Consider the following 14,476-nt stretch of genomic DNA (forward strand, 5'->3'; position numbering starts at 1 on the left):
TTGGATGACAATGAAGTAAGTATATTATTCAGATTACTCTAGTCACGGTAACATGTGTTATATGCACAAATGAAGCGCATTCACTCATTACTTTACTTGCATTTATAGATCGTGCAAAAACAATCAAACCAACTTATAAAACCTTTCGGATGAAGTTTTGTATTATATAATTTTCATTGGATTACATGTGATGTTATCCATGATAATTAAAAGTGAGAGTTATACGTCGAACAATTTCTTTAAATACAGAGAAAGAAGATATTTTGCCTGAATTTTTTTTACATAATTTCTCCCTCCTTCTCTCTCTCTCAACCATGTTTTGCCACTTTCCATCCTCTATTATATGACATTATAAATGGTATTAATGGTATCATTTCACATGTATCAATAGCCACAGGTATTGATAATTTTTTGTTAGGAAGTTACATGGGATATGATTTAATAGTCTATTAAATCAACATGGTCTGTTAATTTAATGTTTAATTTTATGTGTTTTTTTATATTGTATTCACAATGTTTCACTAAACTAAGTTTATCCTTTTTTGAGTATACACAGAACTGAGATTGTTTATAATAGTACTTGTGACTTTTTCTATGATGTGGCTAGCTAATATTGCCTGTATATCACTGTAAAAGAGATTTTGGTCTTTATTGTTCATTGTTTGATACTACATCCTGTTTGCCTAATGTAGAACTTTACACTGTTGCTATAGCTTGGTTTATATTTATTACAGAGGAACTGCAGTAATATATTATAGAAAATTATATATTTTAGTTAAACTGTGCTAAATTCTGTATGGGATGGCTGGTTTTTTTAGTCAAATCTATACTATTAGTGTACTGTAACGTAAAATACATAGTAAAACTGTAAAAAGTCAGTAGTTCTGTCTAACTGAAATTTAGAATCAGTATTTTAATTAAAATATTTACAGATAACTTTTTGAGTAAACGATTAAATAGGCTATATATAATATTAGATAATATAATAAATGATTGTAAAAATATCTGAAGATATTGGAAATAAATTCATTATTATTTTATTTTTGTTATATTTTTATTATTATTATTAATAACTTTTTGGATAAAAAATTAAAGCTTAAATTAAAATAAGCGTAATTTAAAACTTAAATTTGTAACAACATTTTCAACATCCAATTCTTTTAAACTTACAAAGGAGGATTTTTGAACTTACTCGCAGATATATTTTAAACAGGAAAAAATTTAAGCAAATGTAGTCTGAAATAAATGTTATATAAAAAAATCTTTTGAAATTTTGTTTGGAGTTCTTCTTTTTGATCATAGTCAAAAATTGATGATGAAATAAATGTCAAATAATACAGCTAGTCATTAATGTTAAAAAAATAATTTTACAAAAATGTTTAAAATTAAAAGACCAGTAAAACATTTATTGGTCTTTTATAATATACTTACTTCTATGGGAGTAGTGTTTCCATCTTTCATTTGTAAAGTTCTAGATTATGTTAGTCAGTCCGTACCTGAGGAGAATAATCCAGTGTTATCTCTCCAAAAGGTCAGCAGTGGGTAATATCGTCAAAGGAGAGGTACAGATCAGAATGAGCTGCGGTGTTCCACAGGGCTTAGTGATGGGATCAATACTATCAAAGAAATTATTGATTGATCAATAATGACTGATATTCACTGATGAGGTTCACTGATGATTTGGAACTTGTTGATGTAACAGTCAATGGGGGCAGTGATGGAAACTAGGAAGAAGGTGGTAAATATTATTGTCTCATGCCTGCCGGAAGTTGGGCTTCAGTTTTCGCCCAAGAAGATCTGAATGTCATATTCTCGTTGGCATACGCTGACCCCAATTTCATTTAGTCAGTACCACAGTAGTCCACCCTACCCCTGCAGTGAACGGGTGTGGATAGATAAGAATGCCAAGTTTCAGAGATATGTAACAGAAGTGTTGGTTAAGACTGAAAAACTGTAGCTGTCATCGGTCAGATAATGACCAATATCGGGATCGCAGGACATCGAAACAGAGGGTCTTGTCTCAGGTGGTGCTCTCACAGGTTTTGTACAGAACACCAGTCTCATTGATCACACTGGATAGGAGGATAGCCCCTCCTATGAAATGGTTGGAAGTTATTAACTCTAGTTGCTGTGGAAAACTTTTAAGTGCTCATTGTATTTCTTTTTTGAAGCTGCATTCTGTTTCACTAACAGCTAATTGAGCTTTGAGAAAAGCTCAATGTATGATTAATAAAAAGTAGTCATATGTATTAAATAACACTAACTGGTCAACAAAATCTAATTTTTTGTTTTTAAATGAGAGAGTGAATGACTGATTCTTATAGTACATTTTATGTTGATTTCAGATATGTTAATACATTTTTTCTATTGGGCCCAGTTTTTTTTGTAATCAAAATTTCTTTTGAAACAAAAGGTGTATGGTGAACATAGTATGACAATAAATTACATGCATATTGTGCTTATCTAAAATCTATTTCTTTTGGATTTTTACTGTAATTTGCTGTAGGTAGATCCCCCTTTAGATTCAAACAATTGTCCGCTAACATTTTTTGTTTCCATTTTCCCTGGTATCGTGTTTCAATTGTAGATATCAACTGGTGAAAGTGTTCTCATTGTTCATACTGATAAAAAAAAATCCAGTTTATCAATGGAAAAAATCTAAATGGGAATGTAAGAAATGGATTTTGAGTGACATGCTACAGCCAAGTTCTTCGTAGCTTTGAAGGAGTTCACTCACAAGTTCTCTGTAGTTACTGATCTTATGATTTCCAAGGAAGTTGTTTACCACATTTTGAAATTATTTCCATGCAGTAACCTCCACCAAGTCATTCAAACATTCTTCAAACACCAGATCACTCATTAGTTTTCTTATTTGTGGTCCAACAAATGTACCTTTCCTTATTTTATCATCGCTTATATTAGGGAATTTGTTTTGTAGAAACTGAAACCCTGCATCATTATGATCCATTGCGTTAACAAAATTTTTGAATAAACCTAGCTTAATATGTAGTGACGGAAGATGAAATTTTTCTGGTTTTACTAATGCCTGACTAACAATATTCTTCCTACAGTCAGTACCTCTCTCTTTGGCTTATAATACTCTTTTATGTAATGGGTTTTCCTATCCCTGCTATCCCACTTGCACAAAAAGCTACAGAACTTAGTGTATCTAAGTAAAACTGCTATTGCTTTCAGATCTTCACAAATATGCCATAAATATTTCTCATACTGAATCCTGCTCAATAGAAGTTTCGTATTTTCACAAGACTCCTTTATGTGAGCAGCATATGCTAATGGTATTGATAGGTATTTATTTCCAATGTGAAGTAGAACAGCTTTAAAACTAAGCTGTGATGAGTCAATAAAAAGCTGTCATTCGTCAGGATGGTGCATATCTCCCAAAGCTTCCAGTAAAGAGTCCACATCATTATATTCAGTGTATTAAGTTTGCATACTGAGAGAAGAAATGTTCAAATTCTGACCGTTTGTCATGGAAAGCAGTTATTTTAGTGTTTGGTTGTAAAAGATGCCATTAATTCAGTCTTGATGCCAATATTTCTGCTTGATTCTTTGATAAATTAAGATTACGAACCAGATCATTTAATTCTAACTGATTAATTAAATGGGACTCAGTAAATCTGTTTTCTAAAAAGTTTGGAACTCTTTCTTCATTGCCTAATAAGTCAGCACAAGATCTAAGTTTCATGATTCTGGTGGTACTGGAATTGGAAGCTCTTGGCTATATGGCACTGGCCGCATGGCAGAGGGAATTACAGGGTATTTAACAGTACATCTAGTTTTAGCTGCTATTCCAGATATCTTTATTACATAAAAATAACAGTCTGTGGTGTGATCCTTCGGTTCTCTCCAAACCATTGGAATGCAAATGGCATGTGACGAGATCCATTTAGCCAACCAGTCCACAATGTTACCAAAAGAAGCACAGCAAATATGAGGAGCCCAAGATTTATCTGATCAACTAATTTACATCCAAAGTACAGTTCATACAACTTTTTTATCAGTGAAGTTATATTTCTTTCCGAGACTTCAACATTACCTCACCACAGAGTAGCAGAAATTGTTTGGATGATTAATGCAACTACAAGGCATTATTATATTATATAATAATAAATTATAATAAATAATATTGTTTAAAAATTAACACTTTATAAACGCACTAATTTAATAAACATACACTCTGGTGAACAAAATATACCTGCAAATTCAAAAGCCAGTACGTAGCTGCATGTTACACACGAGAACTCTCATTTGAATGAGAATTAAAAATATTATAATAATATATAATGCACTCGTTGACTGCAAAACTTACCCAGGAGCAGACATTGATAGCGACCATAATTTGGTGTTAATGAAATGTAGATTGGGGTTTAAAAACCTGAAGAAAAGGTGTCAGATGAATCTAATAATGTGTTAAAACAAAGATGGTACACCAATATATAATACGAAAGGTAAAGTCGATAGATGGGTGGAATATATTGAAGAGTTATACGGAGGAAATGAATTAGAAAATGGTGTTATAGAGGAAGAAGAGCAAGTTGAGGAGGATGAACTGGGAGAAACAATACTGAGATCTGAATTTAAGAGAGCATTAAAAGATTTAAATGGCAGAAAGGCTCCTGGAATAGACAGAATACCTGTAGAATTACTGCGCAGTGCAGGTGAGGAAGCGATTGATAAATTATACAAACTGGTGTGTAATATTTATGAAAAAGGGGAATTTCCGTCAGACTTCAAAAAAAGTGTTATAGTCATGATACCAAAGAAAGCAGGGGCAGATAAATGTGAAGAATACAGAACAATTAGTTTAACTAGTCATGCATCAAAAATCTTAACTAGAATTTTATACAGAAGAATTGAGAGGAGAGTGGAAGAAGTGTTAGGAGAAGACCGATTTGGTTTCGGGAAAAGTATAGGGACAAGGGAAGCAATTTTAGGCCTCAGATTAATAGTAGAAGGAAGATTAAAGAAAAACAAACCAACATACTTGGCGTTTATAGACCTAAAAAAGGCATTTGATAACGTAGACTGGAATAAAATGTTCAGCATTTTAAAAAATTAGGGTTAAAATACAGAGATAGAAGAGCAATTGCTAACATGTACAGGAATCAAACAGCAACAGTAATAATTGAAGAACATAAGAAAGAAGCCGTAATAAGAAAGGGAGTCCGGCAAGGATGTTCCCTATCTCCGTTACTTTTTAATCTTTACATGGAACTAGCAGTTAATGATGTTAAAGAACAATTTAGATTCGGTGTAACAGCACAAGGTGAAAAGATAAAGATGCTACGATTTGCTGATGATATAGTAATTCTAGCCGAGAGTAAAAAGGATTTAGAAGAAACAATATACGGCATAGATGAAGTCCTACGCAAGAACTATCGCATGAAAATAAACAAGAACAAAACAAAAGTAATGAAATGTAGTAGAAATAACAAAGATGGACCGCTGAATGTGAAAATAGGAGGAGAAAAGATTATGGAGGTAGAAGAATTTTGTTATTTGGGAAGTAGAATTACTAAAGATGGACGAAGCAGGAGCGATATAAAATGCCGAATAGCACAAGCTAAACGAGCCTTCAGCATGAAATATAATTTGTTTACATCAAAAATTAATTTAAATGTCAGGAAATGATTTTTGAAAGTATATGTTTGGAGTGTCGCTTTATATGGAAGTGAAACTTGGACGATCGGAGTATCTGAGAAGAAAAGATTAGAAGCTTTTGAAATGTGGTGCTATAGGAGAATGTTAAAAATCAGATGGGTGGATAAAGTGACAAATGAAGAGGTATTGCGGCAAATAGATGAAGAAAGAAGCGTTTGGAAAAATTTAGCCAAAAGAAGAGACAGACTTATAGGCCACATACTAAGGCATCCTGGAATAGTCGCTTTAATATTGGAAGGACAGGTAGAAGGAAAAAATTGTGTAGGCAGGCCACGTTTGGAATATGTAAAACAAATTGTTAGGGATGTAGGATGTAGAGGGTATACTGAAATGAAACGACTAGCACTAGAAAGGGAATCTTGGAGAGCTGCATCAAGCCAGTCAAATGACTGAAGACAAAAAAAAAAGTTGAGCTAGTTCATATCAACATGCCGAGGCTGTAGACATACATGGACTAGTTAGTTGAAGATTTAGGATTATGTAAAATAAAATAATTATAGCAACATCACAAATTTTTTTTTTCTAGCACCATAACTATTTTCTAATATATCACTACACTGATAAAAAAGGAATTCTTACACAATTTAGCTGGATAGATCAAGGGAAACCACGGTAAAATTTTGATCAGAGCAGCAAGATTTTGTATCAGTCTGACAATAATTTGAGCTCATTTTTCTATTAAAACAGCAGAAATATATATAATATATAAACATTAACAACTAACAGTTTCGGATTAAGGTAATAAAATACACAAAAAACAATTATTTAAATATTTAATAATTTTTATTGTTTCAAATATAATAAAGTTCATTAAGCCACGGAAAATAAAACTAACTGTTCTGGCATTTACCCTATTGGACCAAGGGAAACCGTGGAAAAACCTTGGTCAGAACAGCTTACAATGTTTTATGTCTATAATATGCTGCAGTATTAAAGGCATATTTTACTATTGGTGATACATTCACTGTATATTATTTATACATTTAATTAGCTTTTAAACAATAAAATTTGCTGAATTTTAATTGTTACTTCTTGAATATCATACATCCTTTAAATCCTGTAAAAAAAATAATAAAATATTAAGAAGAATCATTTAATAAAGTTCTGTATTATGATAGGCTGACATACTACACACAAATTCGACAAGAAAGATAAAATGGATTTAAATGACAGATAAAAGGATGCTAGGTCTTGGCAAGATTAGAACTAGGGATCACAAAAGAAAAAATAACAAACATCTAATTCAAATCCATTTAAAAAAAAACAAAATTTACTTTTAATCAAACATATATTAACATCATTCAATTTGGGACTGTCTTGCATTGATAAATACAAGATTGAATGATTAAGAGTAATTCAGTTTTGTAACTCAGCTAATTTATTAAGAGACAGTAAAAATCAAACAAATTCCACTTAACATTTTATTATAATCGTTTTAGCTGCACTTAAAAAAACTTGTTTTTGTGAAAAATAGAGTTGAAAATTTATAACAGGAATGTAAAATAAATAATCATTTTCTTGGTAATAAATACAGAATTTGCATGTTGACATTAGTTTCTTTTTTGAGCTTAGTGAACTCTAAACAAAAAATAAATCTTTGACGTCATAGAAGGTGATAGAATGAATTTAAATAATAAAAATGAAAGTCAAAGAAAAATAAAGAAAAGTCACCACTATTGTGATGTTATCTATCTTAAGTATAATATGTAGTCAAATAGTTTATTTAGTCCGCATTATGTCAGTTCATATAATATGTTGCATTTGTCAAAGTCAAATTTAGTGCATTTTTAAACTTCATTCTGTTCCATCATATTTGCAATTACAATAAAATGCTATATGTTAAATTTCCTGTTATGGTTAATATCTTTGTTCATTAATTTTGAACCTGTAATAGGTGATTTACAAAGTTTGATCCTGATGTTAAAACTGTAATGTTTTTTAAACAAATGGTCCTGTTTTAACATTTATTGCCAACACACTGACAAAATATCAAAAGGGGATTTATGTTCAACTTGTTTCTGATTTTTTTTTTTTTACTGTAGGCAAAACAAATTTTCCCCTCGTCATAAAACATTATTATTTATCAGTTTTTCAAAATAAAACAGAATAACTTAATTTAAAATAAAAATAATAATTATTAATTTAATAATTAAAAATAAAAATTGGAATTGAGGTAAAAGTAGGTGAATTAAAATTTATTTTTTATGCTGAATCTTAAAACTGAAAGCAGTTTCATCACCCTCAGATTTTTAGTTATGACCTTTCAAAATGGAATCCCATTATTGCTGTCATGATACTGAGAAAATATACTTTGAAACAGTTTGAAACTCAAAAGTGGAATTGTTCAAATATAAAGAAATGTATTCACAAGAAAGAACAACTTTTAGATTCAAGACGGTTGGACAAATATTGAAAAAGTTTAGATTTGTCATGTATCTGTGAAAAAAGACCAGTGTCATCTGTACACCAGTTATAAACACAACTAAAGAGGATTATAATAATTACATAAAAAATAAAAGGGATGCTAGGAAAGAGAAGGAACAAGATAATTGAGTAATGAAGGGGTTAATGTGTTCACAATGGATTTAGGAAAAGTGCTTATGGAATCAAACCTTAAAATTTCAGCTATTTATTACAAACAAACTCTGTGTGGATAATTTTACATTTTATAGTTACAAAAAAAGGACTGCTACTTATGACATGAATCAGAAGGTGGTATCATCTCCCAAGAATTTTCTTTTGTTGTTTGCAATTTTATTTTTTAAAAGACTTGTGTAAAATCAGGTGAAACCGTCATCTTATTTACTGATGGTTGCCCCTATCAGAATAGGAATTTGACATTATCTAATGTTTTTTTATTCATCAGAGTCAAAAGCTGAATATTGTAATTATTCAAAAATTTTGTGGGAAAGGTCAGGATTAAATTATGTATTGTCTATTTGGCCAGGATGTAGTGCAGGAGATCCAAACATAACTGATATCAGATCTATGTGATACAGTTCTGATGGAATTTATTATAAATTAAAATATGTGAGTGGAAACCTCTTCCTAGGCATTTCAGCAAATTTGGAGAAGAAAATACAAAGTTTCTGAAAGCATTATACTCACAAGACTAGAAAAGTTATGAACAAAAGTACAACCATCTTTCAACAGTTTAAATTGTTCATTCCAACCGATTACAATTCATTTTATGACAGCTTAAATCATGAGTAATAATTATATTCAAGGAGTTCAAATTCTCATATTTTTGCAAGTTCTGCTACCTCTGTTTTTAGTATTTTTTCTATTATTCTTTTCTTTAATTTTTATAATTTTTTTTATTTTGTTTAATCGAAGTTTTTGATGTGCGTTTGGTATATTAACTTTGGTACGAACAGTGAAGTTAAGAAGAAATGTTTAAAAAGTTATTATACGAGTATGCAATTTTCTTCTTTATAAAACTTGTAATTTTTAACAATAAAAAATTTTACTGTTATTATGATCTTTTATTGGCTAAATTTCCTTCAGCATTTGAAAAAACTGTTATGTCTGCTTTAGGTGCCATTGCAAAATCTGCTAAGTTTTATTTACAAAGAAAATATGGCTACTATCATGGTTTTATAATATTTGAGACCACTACAACTTAATAATATTTGAAAAATTATGAATTAATAATGAGGATAACTTTTAGCTTCCTAGTGAAACAATTTAGCAGGTTTTGACTGCCAGCCAACATTATGAAAAATAAAAAAATTATACAATAAATATATATATATATATATATGTAATTTAAATATATATATGTATATAATTCCAGTACTGAACAGGAAAACTTACACATACACTCATAATATCATTCAGAATAGAAAACATAACTTCAAATAAAAATGACAAATTATTAAAATATATGTTTTAATGTAATAGATATAGAATTTAATACCAATTGAAGCTGTGGATAATGTGAAAACCAATCATTGGAAATTATTATGGTAAATATTGAAAAAAAATGAAAATGCATGTCGTATGGAAAGTATTTCATCAGCCTTAAAATAAGCCCATATTGGACATTCTAGCCCAAAAATGTCAGAAGAAAATTGCTTTTAATGATTCAAATAGTTGTTCTCCTTTACCCAACCAAAAAAAACTTATTGGTTTCTCACATCAGAATGAAATGTTATGAAAATCATTACTGTGTTGCATTACAGAAGTAGATTTTACACATGTTTTTGTACAATTCAAATGAATGACTATGATATAGTTTCATACTACTTAAACATTTAAATGTAAAGCAACATTTTATATTATTGTATCATTATCCACCGATAAATCTCAACAGTTCAAAAATTTTGTTAACTCTGATGATCTATAGGAACCAGTTTATTTTATACGGCTAATGCTATTTAAATTTGGCCTTACTTCAAACCCTTCATTTTCCAGGATGGTATTCTTCGAGACATTTTAAATGTTGTTTGACCATCAGGTTATATTCAGTGGTTTTCCATCTTATTCATGACTAAAAATTGAGAAACAATGTTTACTCTTATTAATGTGTTAGACTGAAGTCTATAAACCTGACAGATGAGATAAAATGAACACCTTATCACAAATACAAACAATAACAGTGGATAAATCTAATATATAAATTTCAATTCTCAAAGTATAAGAATGACAGACATATCTGCTAACTGAATATGCTGATTTACAGTACTACATTTAATGACTGAATCTACTGATTCTATTTCAACTGTACTTTTTGGCATTTAGCTGGGTCATTTTTCATGGAGTAAAGCCATAAAAACAAATAAAATCCTGCTATAATAATTTTCATAGTTATTTTTACAAAATTATTTAGTTGTAAACTGACAAAACAACGCATAAATATGCAACAACTTTTAATTTTTGTCTTAATTATTTTTATTTTTAGTTTTACATCTTTATGAAATTTTTTTTTCGTTAAGCTTTTAAAAACTTTCATGTCTGCTAGCCATCAAATGACATTTTCTGAAGGTCAAAAGAATATTAAGGTTTAACTACTAGCTTGAGTGATAAGAATTTTGATGAAATCATCTATGTTACATTTCAGAAGAATGAAAATATTTTATGAATTGTTTTCATTCTAAAAAAAAAAAATTATGTTTTCAGTCTGAACTTGTCTGCAAATTAGAATAAAACATAGATGGATGGCTTTTAAGGTAAACAATATTCAGTTAAGATAAGAAAAAATAGCAAATCAATTTGTGTTGTAACAGGCTTATTACTTGAGATGCCATCTATCCAGAGGATGTTTTTGATATGAAAAAGAGATTGGAAAATTTTAATCTATAGGATGAAAAATGGAATGTCTTTTTTAATCTATAGGATGAAAAATGGAATGTCTTGGAACAAACTTAGACAAGATTTTGCTGAAATTATGTAAAACATGACTTTACCTTGATATTCAGTAAACACTTTCACAAGGAAATATAAACAACTGACAAAAATATCACAGTAGGTAAAAAAAAAGATGATTAGCAAAGTAAATAGATGTAGCAAATTTTTGAGGCAATGACAATAATTCATTCTCTCACACCTGAGTGAAGGAAGTCCATATTAGCTGTGATTACCTCGATTTATCATGCAGGTATAGAAATCTACATCAAATAATAATTAAGAGACACGAATGAGAATGAACAATATTGAAACGCAATTATTTCAACAAGATATCAATCTAATAACCTTTTTCATGGAAACACATAGTTAATCATTGCCCTGAAATACATACTCTTAGAAGTTAAATCTATTTCGTTATTTTAAGAATAAATACTTATAATTCTGTTTGAATATCTATACTTACGTAAAGTATTATTGCAGTATGATGTAAGTATAAGTATTTGCCCATTTCTTGGTTTACTGCAATTCTCAATTCCTTTCCGTTCTGTACGAATCTTTTAATCTTGATTTATTTACTATATCCTACATCCTCAGATTTCTGTTTTATATAATTATTTACCTTCATCTGCAGTTTTTACTTTATACACTTCTCTCCATCATCAAATTAACTAAAATCTTTTGCCATTCTTTAACAAAATCTTTATATAACAAACTACCAGTACTTGCAAAGTGTTTCAACAACCTTTCACAGTCCGTTTTCACACCAGATGAAGGTTTATCTCCCATTTTTCTACATATAAATCACTTATAGTACCAAGAATGTAAAAAAAAATTAATATCTGCAAAACAAAAGTAATCACTAATATATTACATTGTAAAGTTACATCAGTGAGAAACAATAAATATTTTATACAAATCAATACTTAATCTTATATTTACATTGCATATAATATAACATAATGGATAAATAGCCTCCATAAATAACTAAACAACTTACCATCATTTCTCTGAAATGACAAAGAAAAAATCATGGGAAACTGATGAATGTGAAGCTTTCTTATAAAATATTCATATGGATATTAGTTTCATGAAAGTTCTCTTGTTGATACAAAACCACTACATTCATAAATAAGTAATGAACAGAAGATATTATTGCACTAGTATTAAATGTAATCACCAGACTATATGAAGATCCAAAGTGATAATGCTGTGGATCCGAACCTACCAAGGTAAAGTGTTTACAGGATATTTAAGTTGTTAAATGTTTTAAAATTTAGTATTGATATGAAGTTTTAAAAAATAAATACAGTATTCTAAATTAAATTTTTTTGAAGATACTTAAGAACAAAAAAAGTCAGCTTCCTCATATTAAGTTCTAGTATGTTTACTTTTAAATTAATCTTGTAGGCATTTTAATAAACTGCCAGTGTTATATTTCCATTCAGACAATAAAATAACTGGCAAGTAAAACAACTGAGAAGAGAGCTGCTATAGTCTACTTACAAAATGACACAGAATTCATTTTGTTCTTATGCACATTTTTATTTTATAATCCAATTGGTAAGTATAACTAAAATAATTATGACAACAATTGAAAATATGTGATCTTTATAAACAGTTTTTGCATTATCCAAAGTTTTTAAAGTTCTGTGTGTTTTGCCTTCATAACTGGGCTTTATTTCTGAAATCACCAAGAAAATACAGAAATGTGTAAACCAATTGTTACATGGACATTTAAATAAATTTTTTCCCCAAAATTTAATGATAATAATACAACTGAATTAATTCTCTAATCAAAAGAATGAAATTTTCAGCAGTAATGGACTAATACTCCACAGTGCAAACAAGTAACTAGCTGGCTGCTGTATGTAATTTGTTTCTTCAAACAACATAAAAATAACATCAAGCTTGATGTCACTCATCATTATTGCATTACTGACAAGTAAAATTAGTTTTCTTGACACTTTACCTCAAGACTTTTTTCAACAGATTACTTAAAAGGTGTTAGGCTCACTACAGTACCGCCACACTGAATGAACTCGAAAAATATATAATGAAACATACCACAAAAAAATTAGATAAATATGCCTTTATATTTGACTAACATTATCTGCAATGATATAGTTATCATTTTTAAATAAGATCTATAAACTTTCCATCTAATATAAATATTTTTTGTAGATTATTTATGAATTAATAAATTTCTACTAGTGAAAAAGATCGAAGTTTAAAATTGTGGATTGTTTCTATTCAGCTCTGCTTGTAAAACTACTAAAATTGTGATTCAGGAACTGCCGTAAAAGCACACAACTTGGGCTTAAAAGATAATAATTCTGTACCTTAAAAAAAAAAACAACACCAAAACACCAGTCAATTGTACCTTTAAAAAAATAATCTAATCTTAATCGAATAACGTTACTGTTAACACTGCATCAAAGTTTACCTACAGGAAGAATCGCATAATTTCCTGCTATTATCTGTGAAAAGAAATATTTCAGTATACGAATGCTAACGATAGTTTTCATTTAAACATCACATTCACTAAACTAAGTTGTTTACATCAAAAATTAATTTAAATGTCAGGAAAAGATTTTTGAAAGTGTATGTTTGGAGTGTCGCTTTATATGGAAGTGAAACTTGGACAATCGGAGTATCTGAGAAGAAAAGGTTAGAAGCTTTTGAAATGTGGTGCTATAGGAGAATGTTAAAAATCAGATGGGTGGATAAAGTGACAAATGAGGAGGTATTGCGGCAAATAGATGAAGAAAGAAGCATTTGGAAAAATATAGTTAAAAGAAGAGACAGACTTATGGGCCACATACTAAGGCATCCTGGAATAGTCGCTTTAATTTTGGAAGGACAGGTAGAAGGGAAAAATTGTGTAGGCAGGCCACGTTTGGAATATGTAAAACAAATTGTTAGGGATGTGGGATGTGGAGGGTATACTGAGGTGAAACGACTAGCACTAGATAGGGAATCTTGGAGAGCTGCATCAAACCAGTCAAATGACTGAAGACAAAAAAAAAAAAAAATTCACTAAACGACTACCCACCACATAATTCCCAACTTTATCATTAAGGTTACATTATGTCGTTTAAAAATATATAGTACCAATATAATGTAAAGAAAACTTTAAGTAGGAAAATATTTTGAATTATTTTATTCTATTTAAAAAAAACAAGTTTTAATCAATGATTTAACTTAATTGTGAATCTCTATATATGTTGTATTTTTAATATAAAGGGCTTAATTGGTTTCCAAAATCAAAGTGTCATCATTTCAAGGGGAAAATCGAATTAATGTAATGATAAAATTACTTTTCTCTGGCTTTGTTCCCCAATATTTTTCATCACGTCAAAAAAAAAGTGTTAGATAAAAAACATCTCTTTGGCGAAGACTCATGTTTTTTCTGTGATCTAGTTTTTCTAACCTTAGTTTATGTAGC

General features: G+C 29.6%; 1 long non-coding RNA gene across 1 annotated transcript; it reads right to left on the reverse strand.

Annotated features, from left to right (window-relative positions):
• Positions 1 to 6,506: 6,506 nt before the first annotated feature.
• LOC142328169 (uncharacterized) lies at positions 6,507 to 13,643 on the reverse strand. Its single transcript, XR_012757209.1, has 3 exons — positions 13,479 to 13,643; positions 11,495 to 11,870; positions 6,507 to 6,739 (listed from the first exon to the last, which is right to left on the reverse strand). It is a non-coding gene; the product is annotated as an uncharacterized LOC142328169 (long non-coding RNA).
• Positions 13,644 to 14,476: the final 833 nt, after the last annotated feature.

Source organism: Lycorma delicatula, chromosome 7 (genome assembly GCF_047948215.1).
Source record: "Lycorma delicatula isolate Av1 chromosome 7, ASM4794821v1, whole genome shotgun sequence".
NCBI lineage: Eukaryota > Metazoa > Arthropoda > Insecta > Hemiptera > Fulgoridae > Lycorma > Lycorma delicatula.